This window comes from Phocoena sinus, chromosome 16 (assembly GCF_008692025.1).
Source record: "Phocoena sinus isolate mPhoSin1 chromosome 16, mPhoSin1.pri, whole genome shotgun sequence".
In the NCBI taxonomy this organism is placed as follows: domain Eukaryota; kingdom Metazoa; phylum Chordata; class Mammalia; order Artiodactyla; family Phocoenidae; genus Phocoena; species Phocoena sinus.
The window spans coordinates 31291682-31304093 of record NC_045778.1 but is presented as its reverse complement, the minus strand read 5'-3'; the positions used below and the strand labels follow the sequence as shown (position 1 = coordinate 31304093).

General features: G+C 52.9%; 1 protein-coding gene across 3 annotated transcripts in view; it reads right to left on the bottom strand.

The window, feature by feature from the left end:
• The window catches only part of TSPAN14 (tetraspanin 14), a 54681-nt gene that overhangs the window by 40647 nt on the left and 1622 nt on the right, over positions 1 to 12412 (bottom strand). Inside the window, exon 1 of one of the 3 annotated variants that reach the window (XM_032607400.1) lies at positions 567 to 679. The exons of the other annotated variants lie outside the window; for them this stretch is intronic. The gene's annotated coding sequence lies outside the window, so the exon portion shown is untranslated. Of the gene's footprint in view, positions 1 to 566; positions 680 to 12412 lie in introns of those variants that run through there. 3 annotated transcript variants of the gene reach the window in all.

Genomic DNA, 12412 nt, shown 5'->3' with positions numbered 1-12412 from the left:
ATGGTGGAACTCTACTGAAAAAAGCTGAGAAGAATCCACAAAGAGATGGAAGATTACTGGCTTAGTCCCTAAAACAGTCCCGGAAAGCCAGGGGCATCCCCAGGCCTGGGGGCCCAAGCTCACACCCACGAGCCCTCCACCCACCTCAACCAGAATGCAGGGGGAGGGCAGGCAATCGTAACAAAATCAGGAGAGTCATCTCACACATTTTTCCGCTAAAAAAAATTAATTTACAATCCCTTTTCTGGACTATTTATTTGAACTTCAACGTCTACCAAAACACCTTTATATATAGAATGCTTTGTGTTTCTACAAAAAGCAAACAACATTTACAACCTGATTTTGATCTCCTGTCTCCCAGCTGGACGGATGGGGCGGGGCAAGTGGCACCAGATGGCCGAGGGAGGCTCTGCACCCCCTTTCACAAAAGAGGGCTCCAATTACCTCCTCGGCTCAGTGCCCCAAAGTTGACCTCGCCAGCAGGCTTCAGGGAGCCAGCTGCCCGCCAAGGCTGCTTCCACGGTCCCCAGACCCACCTCCCAGACACCGCCAGCGCCCAGGGCTACCTGCTGGAAACTGCGCGCCCGAGGGGGTGGGAGCCACGGAGCCGGAGCTGGCAGAGCCCTTTAAAGTCGGCAGCTTTAAGGAGGGCAAGAGGGTGAAGACGGCAAAACCACAAAAGAGACAGAAGAAGGTGCGAGAGTCTCAGGGTGGGGCAGGGCGGGACGAGGTGTCTGAGCCAAACTTGAAAGCGCATGAAATCACCTGGGAATCTAGTTCAAAGCGGATTCTGCGTCAGCTGCTGTGAGGCAAGTCTGCAGCGCTACAGGCTCCCAGGTGTTGCCAGTGCTGCCCAGTGACAGGCCTGTGGGCAGTACTCTGAACAGTGAGGGTGTAAGGGGCCCAAAAGGAAAGCAGTAACACTGATGGAGGGAAAAGACCTTTAAGGCAAGTCATGGGGGAAAGCCCACCCACCTAATCGTGCGTCCACTGACAGGGATGCAATCAGCTCTCGCGGAGGAATGCTTTAAATGTGGAATCTGCTCAGTATTTTAGTGCATCCCACTGGATCCTCACAGGTTATTTTTATTCCCATTTCACAGCTGTGGAAGCTACTCTAACCAAATGTTTATCAAAGCTGGACTCCCTGCCCCTTGGATATCTTCCAAGACCACAGACCTCCTGCGACGCAGGGCAGAAACACACAGCCCAGAACAGTGACAAGGCTGATCCCAGCCCAGCAGACAATGGGAGGAAAGCCATGGGGCACAGGAGGCCTCCCAGGGGGTGGAGGCTGGGTGGGGAGAGGCAGATAAAGGGCCAGAAACCCATTTTTGCCTCCTGGAATTTTTAACAAAATAAAGACAAAATGTAAATCTAGCCGCCACCCCCAGGACCAAGTTGGATATTTAAGTACAGATGGTATCTCTGTCTTATAGGTTTTGTTTTTACTTTTAACAGCCTGGCCTCACTTTGGTGGGAAGTAAAATAAAGAGCTTTCTTTCCATCCCCAGAGGTTCACCAAAGAGGGAATGTGGTATTTCCAAGAAAAGGGTCAATGCCACTGTCTGAGGCAGGACTATTTATCAGTGGGCTCCTTGGTGTCACACTCAGCCCCTGAGGACTGGCCGTGTGCTTTTGGGCTCAGGACGGGTGGGTTTCACCATCACCAGCCCCTCAAGAACCTGAGGAAGAAATGCCCCGGGGGAAGAGATGCCCTCCGTTAACCCCATATGATGACATTTCCTCCAAAAAGGTACCCTGAGTTGGTGAGAGGGGCTCAGTGTAGCGACCAAGCATTTTGGACTTAGATTCACAGAACTCAAAGAGTCACGGCTCAAAAACGTCCAAAGTTCATCTGAGCAACCCTTCCATTTTCCAGAGACCTACTCCCATGGAAATGAATTGCCAAGGTCACCCAGAGGGCCAGTCGCACAGCTGGGACCCAACCTCAGCCTTCTCCTTATTTCCCTGCGCTTTTCCGGAGCAGCGTGCTGCCTCAGTCACGACCTTTCCCACACTTGTTTGGGCCCAACTACCCTAAAAGCTGCATCTGTGTTTCAATGCATATGACAGCGAACTTAGCTATTTTTGCTGAGTCTTGTACAACATTTGCTGAAACAAGGGCACTCCAAGGGGCAACCCTGTCCAGGGCTGGGACTTGCTTCCTAATTTGCGAGGTTGCCTGATAAGAGTCAGATAAGACAGCCAGGCTGATCTCAAGACGGATGGGTTTTGAAAAGATTAAAAAAAAAATGCTAAACACGAAAAAAAGTAGTGAGAGCTCCGGAGTTCTCATACCAAACAACTCTTATGTCAAAGCTACATTTCAGATTCCGGCTGCGGTTTAGAAAGCTGGAGATGTATGAGTTGGGACGGGCACACTTCCAGAAAGAGATGCCAGAGAGTAACCCTCAGCTTGGCCTGTGACCTCACACTGGGTGAAATCAGACCCCCAGGAGGAAGCTCCTTTTGCCCACCAAAAACTGGGGATGAGAGACATGCAGATGCCAAGGGGCAGGGGATGGATGGTTCCCCTCAGTTGGAGAAAAATTCCCACAACCACAGAGACCAAAAAAAAAAACCTACTGTTTTCTCAACTACCCCTGCCACTAAATGCTAAGAGCTTTTCCTACACGACTCTTTCATGGAGAAGGACCAGGAGGTAAAGGGATCAAAATTTACACTTGCGAGTGGCTTTTTCTGCCAAAGACCAGGAGGCTGGTGCTCCCAAAGGCATCCATGAACTCGCCCTCCCCCCCATCCTTCTCCCTCTCACACACCCTCAGTGGCACAAACAGGCAAGCCCTCTCTCTGTCCCCACTGTACAAGTCAGCATCACTGTGATCCAATAAGATGCAAGACCCTCTTTAAACAAACGGAAATCTCAGCACCACCGGGGAGCTGGGGGTACAGCTGGGGGAAGTGACGGTACAGCCGGCAGACTGCACACCACCGGCTCAGTGGGAAGATTCATGTCGTGAGGGCTTCCGCTGGTGCTGTGCACCCGCTGCCTGCTGCCTGCCCAGCCTGCCGCCGCCTGCCTGAGATTCAAGAGCCCGGAGATGGCAGAACAAAGGAAAATGGCCGTGGCTCAGGCAGCGGGGTGGGGGTGGGGGGGTGGGTGGAGAGACTGCAGGCCGGCCTGCCAGCAAGCAGGCTTTTCTACAGCTGAGTGCTCCAGCGAGGCACAGGGGACACCGGGCTGAGCGCTGAGGTACAAAGGAAAATGGGGGCCTCAAAACTGACAGCTACCCAGGCACACGCCTGGCCCCCACCCAAGGGTGCAGCTGGGCCGGGAGAGCTCAGGCAGACACCACTCCCAGAGGCAGCGGGCAGGTGGCTGATAAGACAGGCACTGGGCACCCCTGCTCCTTGCTCAGCTGCTCAGAGCTCTCACACCCAGGGGGGTTCCAGGCACAGCTAGGGGGCTTGAGGGGGGAAGGGGAATCTTGACAGAGGTACCCACAAAGGGCAGGGTCCCTCCAGATTTCCAGGGATGGGGAGCGCTGGGAGAGGGCAGGGTTGGGCTAGGCAGCTCACCCAACATCAGAGAACATGAGTGGGGCCCTGGAGTGGCTAAGATCTGTTCACTAAAGGACTTCTATTAGCATAATGGGCTCCCGCTACCAGCAACAATGGAGCCACTGGCCACCCCCTCTCCTCCTCCCCTCCCCCCAAAATAATTCACAATGGAAGGCAGCAGGAAACCGGGGCAGAGCCCATGAATAGCTCCACTGTCAGTTCCCAGGCGCCACCTCCTCAGCCCCACAGGTCAGCCCTAGCTGTCACCCGGCCACAACAGAAACTTCTGTGCTACCAAGCTCCAAGCCCCGTACAACAGAGCGGTGGGCATGGGAAGCTGTGGACTTCTCACAGGGGCGGCATGTAAGGGCAATGGTGGGAGAGACAGGGCAAGGACGCAGGCCTCAAACTCACCAGGTCAGGGTCATATCGGGCACCCTTCTTTTTAGGGGGGCTATCTGCCAGCCTTCCCTAAAATCTCCCTGCTCCCTGCCCTGCCCTTTGCAGGCATGGGGTGGCCAGAGCCAGATAGGGGAAGATTATGGTCCTTTCTGGGGTACACGGTGGCCACAAGTATGGGGAAACAGCCAGAGCACTCCCAGGACTCCCAGAAGGATCCCAGTAGATGGCTCCAACGTAAGCCCTCTCTCACATCCCTGCCTCCCTGCCCCAACCCATCCCAGGAAGAAAACCTCATCTGCCCTCACCCCCTGCTTCTGCTCTGCAAGGAAGCCGCCTGCTCAAAACAGAAAAACCCATCTATTATTTACACCAGGTGCCTTGTACACAGGCTTTTAAAATCTCAGGGTGGCAGTCAGGCCCAGGGCCCTGAAGCAGTACAAAGAAGGCAGAGCCTCTCGGCAGGCGGGAGATGGGGGATCCCAGAGCCGCGGAAGGTCCAGTGGGGCCTGGACAAGAGGCTTCACACCAACCCCTGAAACCCAGGAGGAATCTGCTCTTCTAAAAGCTGATTCCCAACTCCTTGTTTGTTTCTCAGCCAGGATGCCGGACCTCACACCTGGCCCAATTCCTGCAAACTCCCGGGGCCGCTCAAGCCCACGTACGAAAAGCCTCCCCACTCCCCGCCTCCCCAGAACCTCCCTAGACCCTATCTGGCTCTGACTGCCTCTTCATACTCTTACATCACACTTTTGGATGCACAGGCAGGCCCACAGGGCACAGCCGAGAGCTGCAAACACCAGGTGCCCTGGAAGAAGGCTGACCTGAGCTGAAACAGACAGGCTCTGACTGCAGAAACACAAGATCCCTCCAAAAGAAAAACTCTGAAATGTTCATGCTCCCTCTTGGAATCAAAACAGCGTGTTTCTTTTCTGGTCAAGCACCCCATGCCTGGATTCCCCGTCTAGCCATCTCTACGACAGACCTCTGAGAATGTACATGTGAGGCATTCCTGCAGCTTGGCTTGGAGGAACCAAACACTGAAAGCAACCTCAATGTCCATCCACGGGGGGCTGATAAAGTGAATCATGGTTGACCACCCAGAGGAATAACATGCCGCCGTTAAAAAGAATGGCCTGAACTGTGTGTGCTGAAATGGACAATCCCAAGATAAACTTCAGGGTAGAAGTCATAACCCCCTAAGTAGGGTACGGCATGGCGATAGACAAGAGGAGGCCAGAGACGCTTCACTAGACACCCAACATCTGGTGATGGTGACAGGGCCCCAGGGGAGCAGAACTGAAGGGGCCAGGGGTGGAAATATTAATTTTCACTATATATTTTTATGTATCTTTCATTATGTACTCTTTTAAAGAAAAAAAGTTAAAACTAAATTGACATTTAAAATCCCTAAAGTTCGTGGCACAAAAAATTTGGCTTGTAGCTCTTGGCAGGCAGTTTGTGGCATCTCCCTAGAACAAGAAAAAGGGGGGGAAAAGGGGAAGAGAGTGCCAGCCTCTGGAATAAAGACAGACTTACCAACTCAGAGAGTTCCCTGTTCACAACTCCTCCCCAAGTCCCTAAATAGAAAGCCTTCCCAGGAAGACCAAGAGCCGATTTTGACCAAGGCAGAAGGGAAACCTAAGTTATTCCATACAGAGGACCATCTGTAGCCAGGTCCACTCAGTCCACGATGAGACTGCAATACCCCCAGGTTCTGGGGGCACTGAGCCGCAGGCATCCCAGGCCTCAGCATGGACCCTTCTCAGGGCCCCCCCCAGTCATCAGTGAGGCTCAAGGTCCTAGTGTTACAAACTCATCCCAATTTTAGCAGCTGAAGAAAGCTATTTCAACAGATTTCTAGGCCTGGCCCAACTCCAAGAACAGGCTAAAAACAGTTTCTCCAAAATCCCAGCTCTAAACTCCAACCCCTTAACCACTAAACTCCCTGTACCTTTCAGGAAATGCAAGCTGCAAAATGGAGCTGTGAGATGGGTTTGCACATTTGTTCCTTACTAAGGGAGTACGCACATGTTGTTTAAAAGCCTACTTTAACTGACGCGTCAATAAATACTCCGCACTCAGAAGCACTGATGTATTTCCTCCAAGTGATTTTCCCCCTAAGGAACAATATAATAACCATCCCAGTCTCTCTCCTGCTTCTGAGGGGTATGACACAATGCCTATTAGAACCAGGACTGGCCAGACCATTGGGGTGAGACCACTTGGCGGGCGGGGAGTGGTTCCTGGATGGAGCTCTCTCTACCTAGCAGAAGTTCCCTGCCCCACCTCGCAGCCCACGACAAAGATCTCCTAATGACTCGCAGACCACCCAGACCACAGAGAAAGGTGGCTGGAAAGAGGGAACATGTTAAGTTTGGCTCCCCTATCCTATTAGAGGCTTTCTGATGAGTGTTCAATGTTCGAGAAGCAGCCCCCAAATTAAGGAGCACAAATGAGACTCCACAACAAGTAGAATCACACAGGCACTTGGAGCCCTCAGACCTCAGCTGCTGGAGACAAGTTCCTGGGCCCTCAGTGGGCCCTCAGCACCTCCGGTGCAGAATCCTACAACCCTCCATCAGCCCAAGGCCGGCCCCTCTCTGACCGCCTTTCTGCATGAGCGGGCAGTGCCCTACACCCAGGTAGGCACTGACCCTCAACACAACAAACCCTGCAGCCCCCCAGCTGGTGCTTGCCCCACCTCCCCGCATCTGTCTTCCCACAGAGAGAGCTTCAGGACTCCCTAGCCCAGAGGGGCCCCCCGACAGGCCTGCCCATCCCACCCCTCCACCAGGGCACACACCACTCGCACCTCCCTGCTCCCTCGGAAATGAATGAATACCCCATGGCTCCCACCAGCTCTTTTGTTGACAGGCCCCTTTGTCCATGTTTATGTCATTACTTGTATTTTACAGGAAGCAGCTAGGACACCAGGAGACGATGACAGTGGAGGTAGGATGGCTGCACAGAGCCACTGTCCCCTGCAGGGGTGGAAGCCAGCCTTCAGGAAGGGGGGAAGGCCCGAACCCGCAGCCAGCAGATTTTCTGCACACACCCTTTTTTCTCACAACAGTGGAGGGTCTGGTTCCTAACAGGCTGACTGTCGAGACAGGAGCCCCCCCAGGAGTAGCAGGCACACCCAACAGGGTCATCTGTGCAGGGTGTGACCAAACAGACAAGAGGGGCAGAGAAAACCAGGAGGATCGAAGGCCTTGGGCAGCGGAAGGAAGCAGCGGGGGATCAGGCCAGAAGGCCCCTGGAGCAGCACTGATGGGGAGGGAGGGGATCACCCACTGCACCTCCCTTGGCCCAGCTCAGACAGATTAGACAGTCGGGTCCCAGGCCTGTGGAAGAGGGAGATCCATAAAGTTGTCAGACTGGTTTGCCCAGGATGCAGAGAACAGGAAACACAAGGTACACAGGCCAAGGAAAGAGGGTCAGGTAGGGAGGGCTGTCCAGAGTCAAATGGCTGTTATCTGGCTCCCAACAGATCTGGCAACAAGGGCAGCCAGCATTGGCCTGGGGGCGGGGTGAGGGGGGGCACAGGGAACCAAGGCCACGGGTCCATACTGTTTCCTGGATGCAGAGGGTGGTCCAGGGGCCAAGGAGCCAGTAGGTGCTGAAAAGAAAAGGACGAGGTTTCTGGAAGCAAGGGAGTGATGCCCACAAAGCGGGGCACCACTCCTGAGCGACAAGCGTGAGTGCTGACGAGCTCAGGCTAGTGCCTCGTACACTGACAGTGTCTTTTTGACCAAACTAGTCAGGATCCTCTGAGCCCTCTGCCCCATGAGGCCCAAACCCGGGCTTCTGTCTCTGTCCCTGTAGAGTCCAGTTTTAGCAGGAATCCCGCTAAGGCAGTTTAGCCAGGATCTCCCACCCTCCATAGCTGATCACCTTCCACATCTGACCAAATTCCTCCTCCTCCCCGTGTGGCACCCGCCACATGACACCTGATCACCCTAGCCTGCCTTCAGCAAGAACTGTCAGGTCAGTTAGCAAAGAATTACCCTACCCTCCTATAAATTTACCATCCATCCACCCACCCACCTCTGCTCCCTTGTAACATCTGGGCTTGAGCCCAATCTCTCTCCCCTACTGCAAAACCCCATTCCCCACGGTTGTAGTCCTTATACCTATCACGACACTCCTGAATAAAGCGTGCCTTACTGTTTTCACGAGTGTCAGAATCATTTTTTTTAAACAATATGGAGCTCCAAGTCTTCCTGGACCCCTCACCCAGAGTGTGAGAACCGCTGGGGCTGGGGCTGGCCTCCCCGACCAAGCCCTGGGGGACAGACCCTGTCTGTCTGGCACACGGGTGAAGGGCTGAAACCAGACAGCCAAGCTGCAGGGTGGCCGGACATTAGGGAGGTCATCTGGAGAGGAAACAGGGTCTCTTCGTGGCAATGGTCACTCAGTGGGCAACCAGGGTCTTTCCTTGGAGCAGCTGGTGGCAGCAGCCAGAAGCCTGGAAAGAGCAGGGACCTGAGCAAGCTGAGTGGGCACCCCAGACTGGGGATCAAAACACTCCAAAAGCTGAGAGTCACACATGGCCCGAACCGCTGCAGTGGGTGTGTAGGGCCCAGTCGCCCATCCCTGGGAGGCCAAATCTGAAGCTGGGGCCGCCATATCCCTTATTTCCACCTGTCACTTTCCAACAAGCCCGGGTATCCCATGGTGCCCTGATGGGCTTCTGATGCATTAGCACAGACCCTGCCTTGGAACTGTGTGTCCTGGGATATGCTGCTGCCCTCGACCCTCCCAGGCTCACCACTCAGACTTCAGGGTGTGGACGAAAGAGATACAGGGGACACTCATTTAATTCCAGCTGCTGTGAGGGCCCCTCTCCAGAGTATCAGGACGACAAATTCCTCAAAGCCGCTTTTTTTTTTTTTTAATGCTTCCTGGGCCCTGCGGAATAGACTGGCACAGGCCCCAGCAGCTAGTACAGGTAAACAGGGAAAACACAGAGAGGGAGTTCATCGAACCTCTCCTCAGGGTCAACCTCTGCCTAGCCCCACGTCCCGACCCCTCCCCAAACCTTACCCATGCAGGAAAGCCCAGCCTCAGCTCTCCCAAAATCCAGGACACACGCAGAGTCTGAGGCAGCACCAGAAGTGTAGCTCTGACCCAGGATCCCGATGGCCCCGCCACGGCTCGCAGCCACGCAGCACAGGCTGACAGAGCCCAAGAAGGGAGGAGCTGGTCCCTCCAGCTATCCAGCTGATAGACATCAGGGCTCTAGGAACTTCTCCCTGGCTACTGGGCGAGCGAGACGTAACAGACCTCCAGAAGCCTGCCCAGGTCCACTTACTCTCAGATTACCAGCCTGCGGCCTCCTGAGGAAAAACCACAAGAAACGCCCAGCCAGGCCCAGCCCTGGCCAACCCCACCAGGCCCAAGAATGGAGGAAATGGGCTTCCCAGAATCCTTGGCTGGTGAGCACTTTGCTGAGAGCCGTCAGCGTGACGGCAGCAGTCCCAAACCAGGGTATCACCCTAACTCAGGGGCTGCACACACTGCTTCTCAAACCTGAAGGGTGTATGCTTCACAGTAACCCCACGAGCGACAGGAAGGGCAGATTCTCCTCACTTCACAGATGAGAAAACCAAATCCAAGAAAGAAAGAAAGAAAAAAATGAAAGACTTGTCTAGGTCACTCAGCTAGAAAGTAGATACAGCTCTAAAGCTGGCCTCACCACTGTCCACTCTAGGTGCTGGACAGCATTACTTATCGTTATGTTTCATCGGCACTAAACATTTCCTACTAGCCAGGCCCTTTGCTGGGCCAACACAGCCACTTGCCCTGTCTGAACCAAAAAAAAAAAAAAAAAAAGCCCTTAAGGGAGAAAACAGATGTTGAGACATTATGAATATCCCACTGCTATAATGAAGATAAGACAAATCAGGAATGCTGGCATTCACTTAGACCAAAGATTTTCAAAGCACAGGTCTACACAGTCCCCTGAGGACTCTGATGACCAGCCAAGAATGGGACCACTGCTGTAGACCACCATTACCTCTCCCTCTATTCCAGGTAGGAGAGAAAACAGAAGCCCTAAAAAAGGAGGAGACGAGCCTAAGGGTAGTACGTTAACCACGAGCAGAAGAACCTGAAGTCCCACCACCTCCACCAGTGTTTCTTGACCCTGCTGGAAGTCACCAGGGACAAAGCCGGTGACAAACCACAAAAGCAAGGTCCACAGGGTAGCCAGCTCTTTGACACCCTGCAAGCGTGGCCCGGGTGTTAAAATGCAATTAACAAAGGGGTTCTAAACCACTTCGCAGGACAGAGAACCACCCCAGCCCCATATTCAAGCCTGTTCTCATGTGGCTCCATCCTTTAGTAACCTCACCACCTTACCTTTCCATACCCCTAGGCCTGCAGGCTCAGCCCCAGAGTCTCACAGGTGGAAGGGGAAGGGCAAGGCCTATAGAGGTGTTTCTACATGCTCCTGCTTCCAAGAAAGGTGGCTGCCCCTACTTGCCACATACAGATAGAGCATGAGGAAGTCCAAGAAGCCCAAGGGCTCATGTGCCAGGGCAGAGAGAAAGATTCGCTTCCCATAGGCAATAATATCCCTCCTTAAAGGCCACCAGGACCCAGCAGCAGGAAACAGGAATCCTGGAACCCAGTTTACAGCCCCTAGCACCAGGCTAGGAGCTAAACAAGTGCTTAGTAAGAATCCCTGGCCTGGGACTCATCACTAGTCCTTGGGCTCATAAACTAATGCATGAATAAATGAATGAGCAAAAGAAGACCCGAGGGGCTCAAATAACTTGCCCAGGGTCAGAGGAGCAAGCTGCTTCTGCAGACCACCTCTTACTACCCTAATAAGCATTTTTGTTCACCATACCTCTGCCCTTCAAATGTGGCACCTCAATTCATCTTTAACCTAAATGACATTTCTTTGACTAATTCATGATCGATGTTCATGGTGACACAGAAACATACGACACTCAGACCCAGACCTTGGGAAGTCACAGAGAAAGCACAGTGGTGGGCAGGTGGCAGGCATCAGTGCTGTTCACCAAATGTTCCCAGTCCTCTTTTGCTCCCCACCCTGCAGGGAAGTACGTGGCCATGTGACTGCTTCGACCATTGAAATGCCGCTTCAGGGTAGAAGCTTTAAGAGCCAGGGTGAGATTCATCATGTTCTCTGTCCGTCTGTCCAAGTGACCAGGAACATTTCACTTAATCAGCATGGGTCCCACGGTGAGAACAACATAAAACAGACATGCGATGGATGTGGTATAAGAAATAATCCTTTGTTGCTTTAATTCTCCGAGATTTGAGGATTGTTACCACAGCAAACTCTGATCTATCTAGACAGATACAGGCAATGACTCACTCCTACTGTGCATGGCAGTGCCGGTCTTCCCATTCCCTGGCCTTAGGGAGACAAAAGCTACATCACCAGTCAACCTGCTATGTGCCCAGATAGTTGAGATGCTTTCAGAAGCAGGGAACATAAGTGCACCTGCACTGAAGAACTTACTAGTTCCTCTGTGGGCCAGGCTTGTTCAGTGTATTAATCAACTTTATTCACTTCTGAGAGGAAGGCATTATCTAATTAGGTAGGAGGAAACCCGGTTCACATTCAGACCTTAAGCAAGTTACTCTGTGACCTCTCTAGGCCACAGTTTCATCTGTAAAATGGGACGTTAACATTATCTACCATACTGTGTCGTTTCACGGATTAAATGAATGAATACAAGTAAAGCTTCTAGGATAGTATGTGGTGTAAGTCTCAATCATTAAGTCTCAATAAACTTAACTATTACTACACATTTTAAAACCAGCAAAGGTTTCCCAGGACCGGCACAATGGCACTTTACAGGCATTGCCAAACTGAATTCTATCTCAGTTGAAGTTAAACAAGTAACAAATCAAATCCCTGAGCGCACTGTAACCTAGAGTGAGACCTCAGGAAATGTTTCCACAACGCAGAGCTTCCAGAACTCCCTGCTCCCTCCCCTCCTTGGGAATTCACTACCACCAGGACCTGCAGGGCAGGGCCCCCTCCTCTCCCACACAGAACACGTGCTTTGTCCTCCCACTCCCAGTCACCGGAAGGGAGGCGCCCTCACCTGTCCTCAGAGATTTGCACAGCTGCCCAGCTGGTAAGGGGGGGAACTTCCCTGGGCAGCCAACCCTTCTGCAGCCCCTTTCTTCCTAGAGGCTGCCACAAACCTCCAAATGCACCAGTGGCCTTGAACTCCTGTTTGCCTGAATAATGCTGCTAAGCAGAGATCAAGCTCAGATTAATAAATGCTACAGAGCGTCTACTACATGTCCAGCCTGGGTTCTAAGACCACACAGAGCTGACAGCCAGCTGTGAGCCTGGAACAATGCTTGCAACAGCTCCTGGCACCCCACAGACTCTCAACCATGCTTTGTTGAATGAACTGAAGACCATGTTTGGTAGTGCCAACAGTGGAGTTCAGAGATGTGGGGATGCAATAAGAGGGGAGGGGAAATCCGT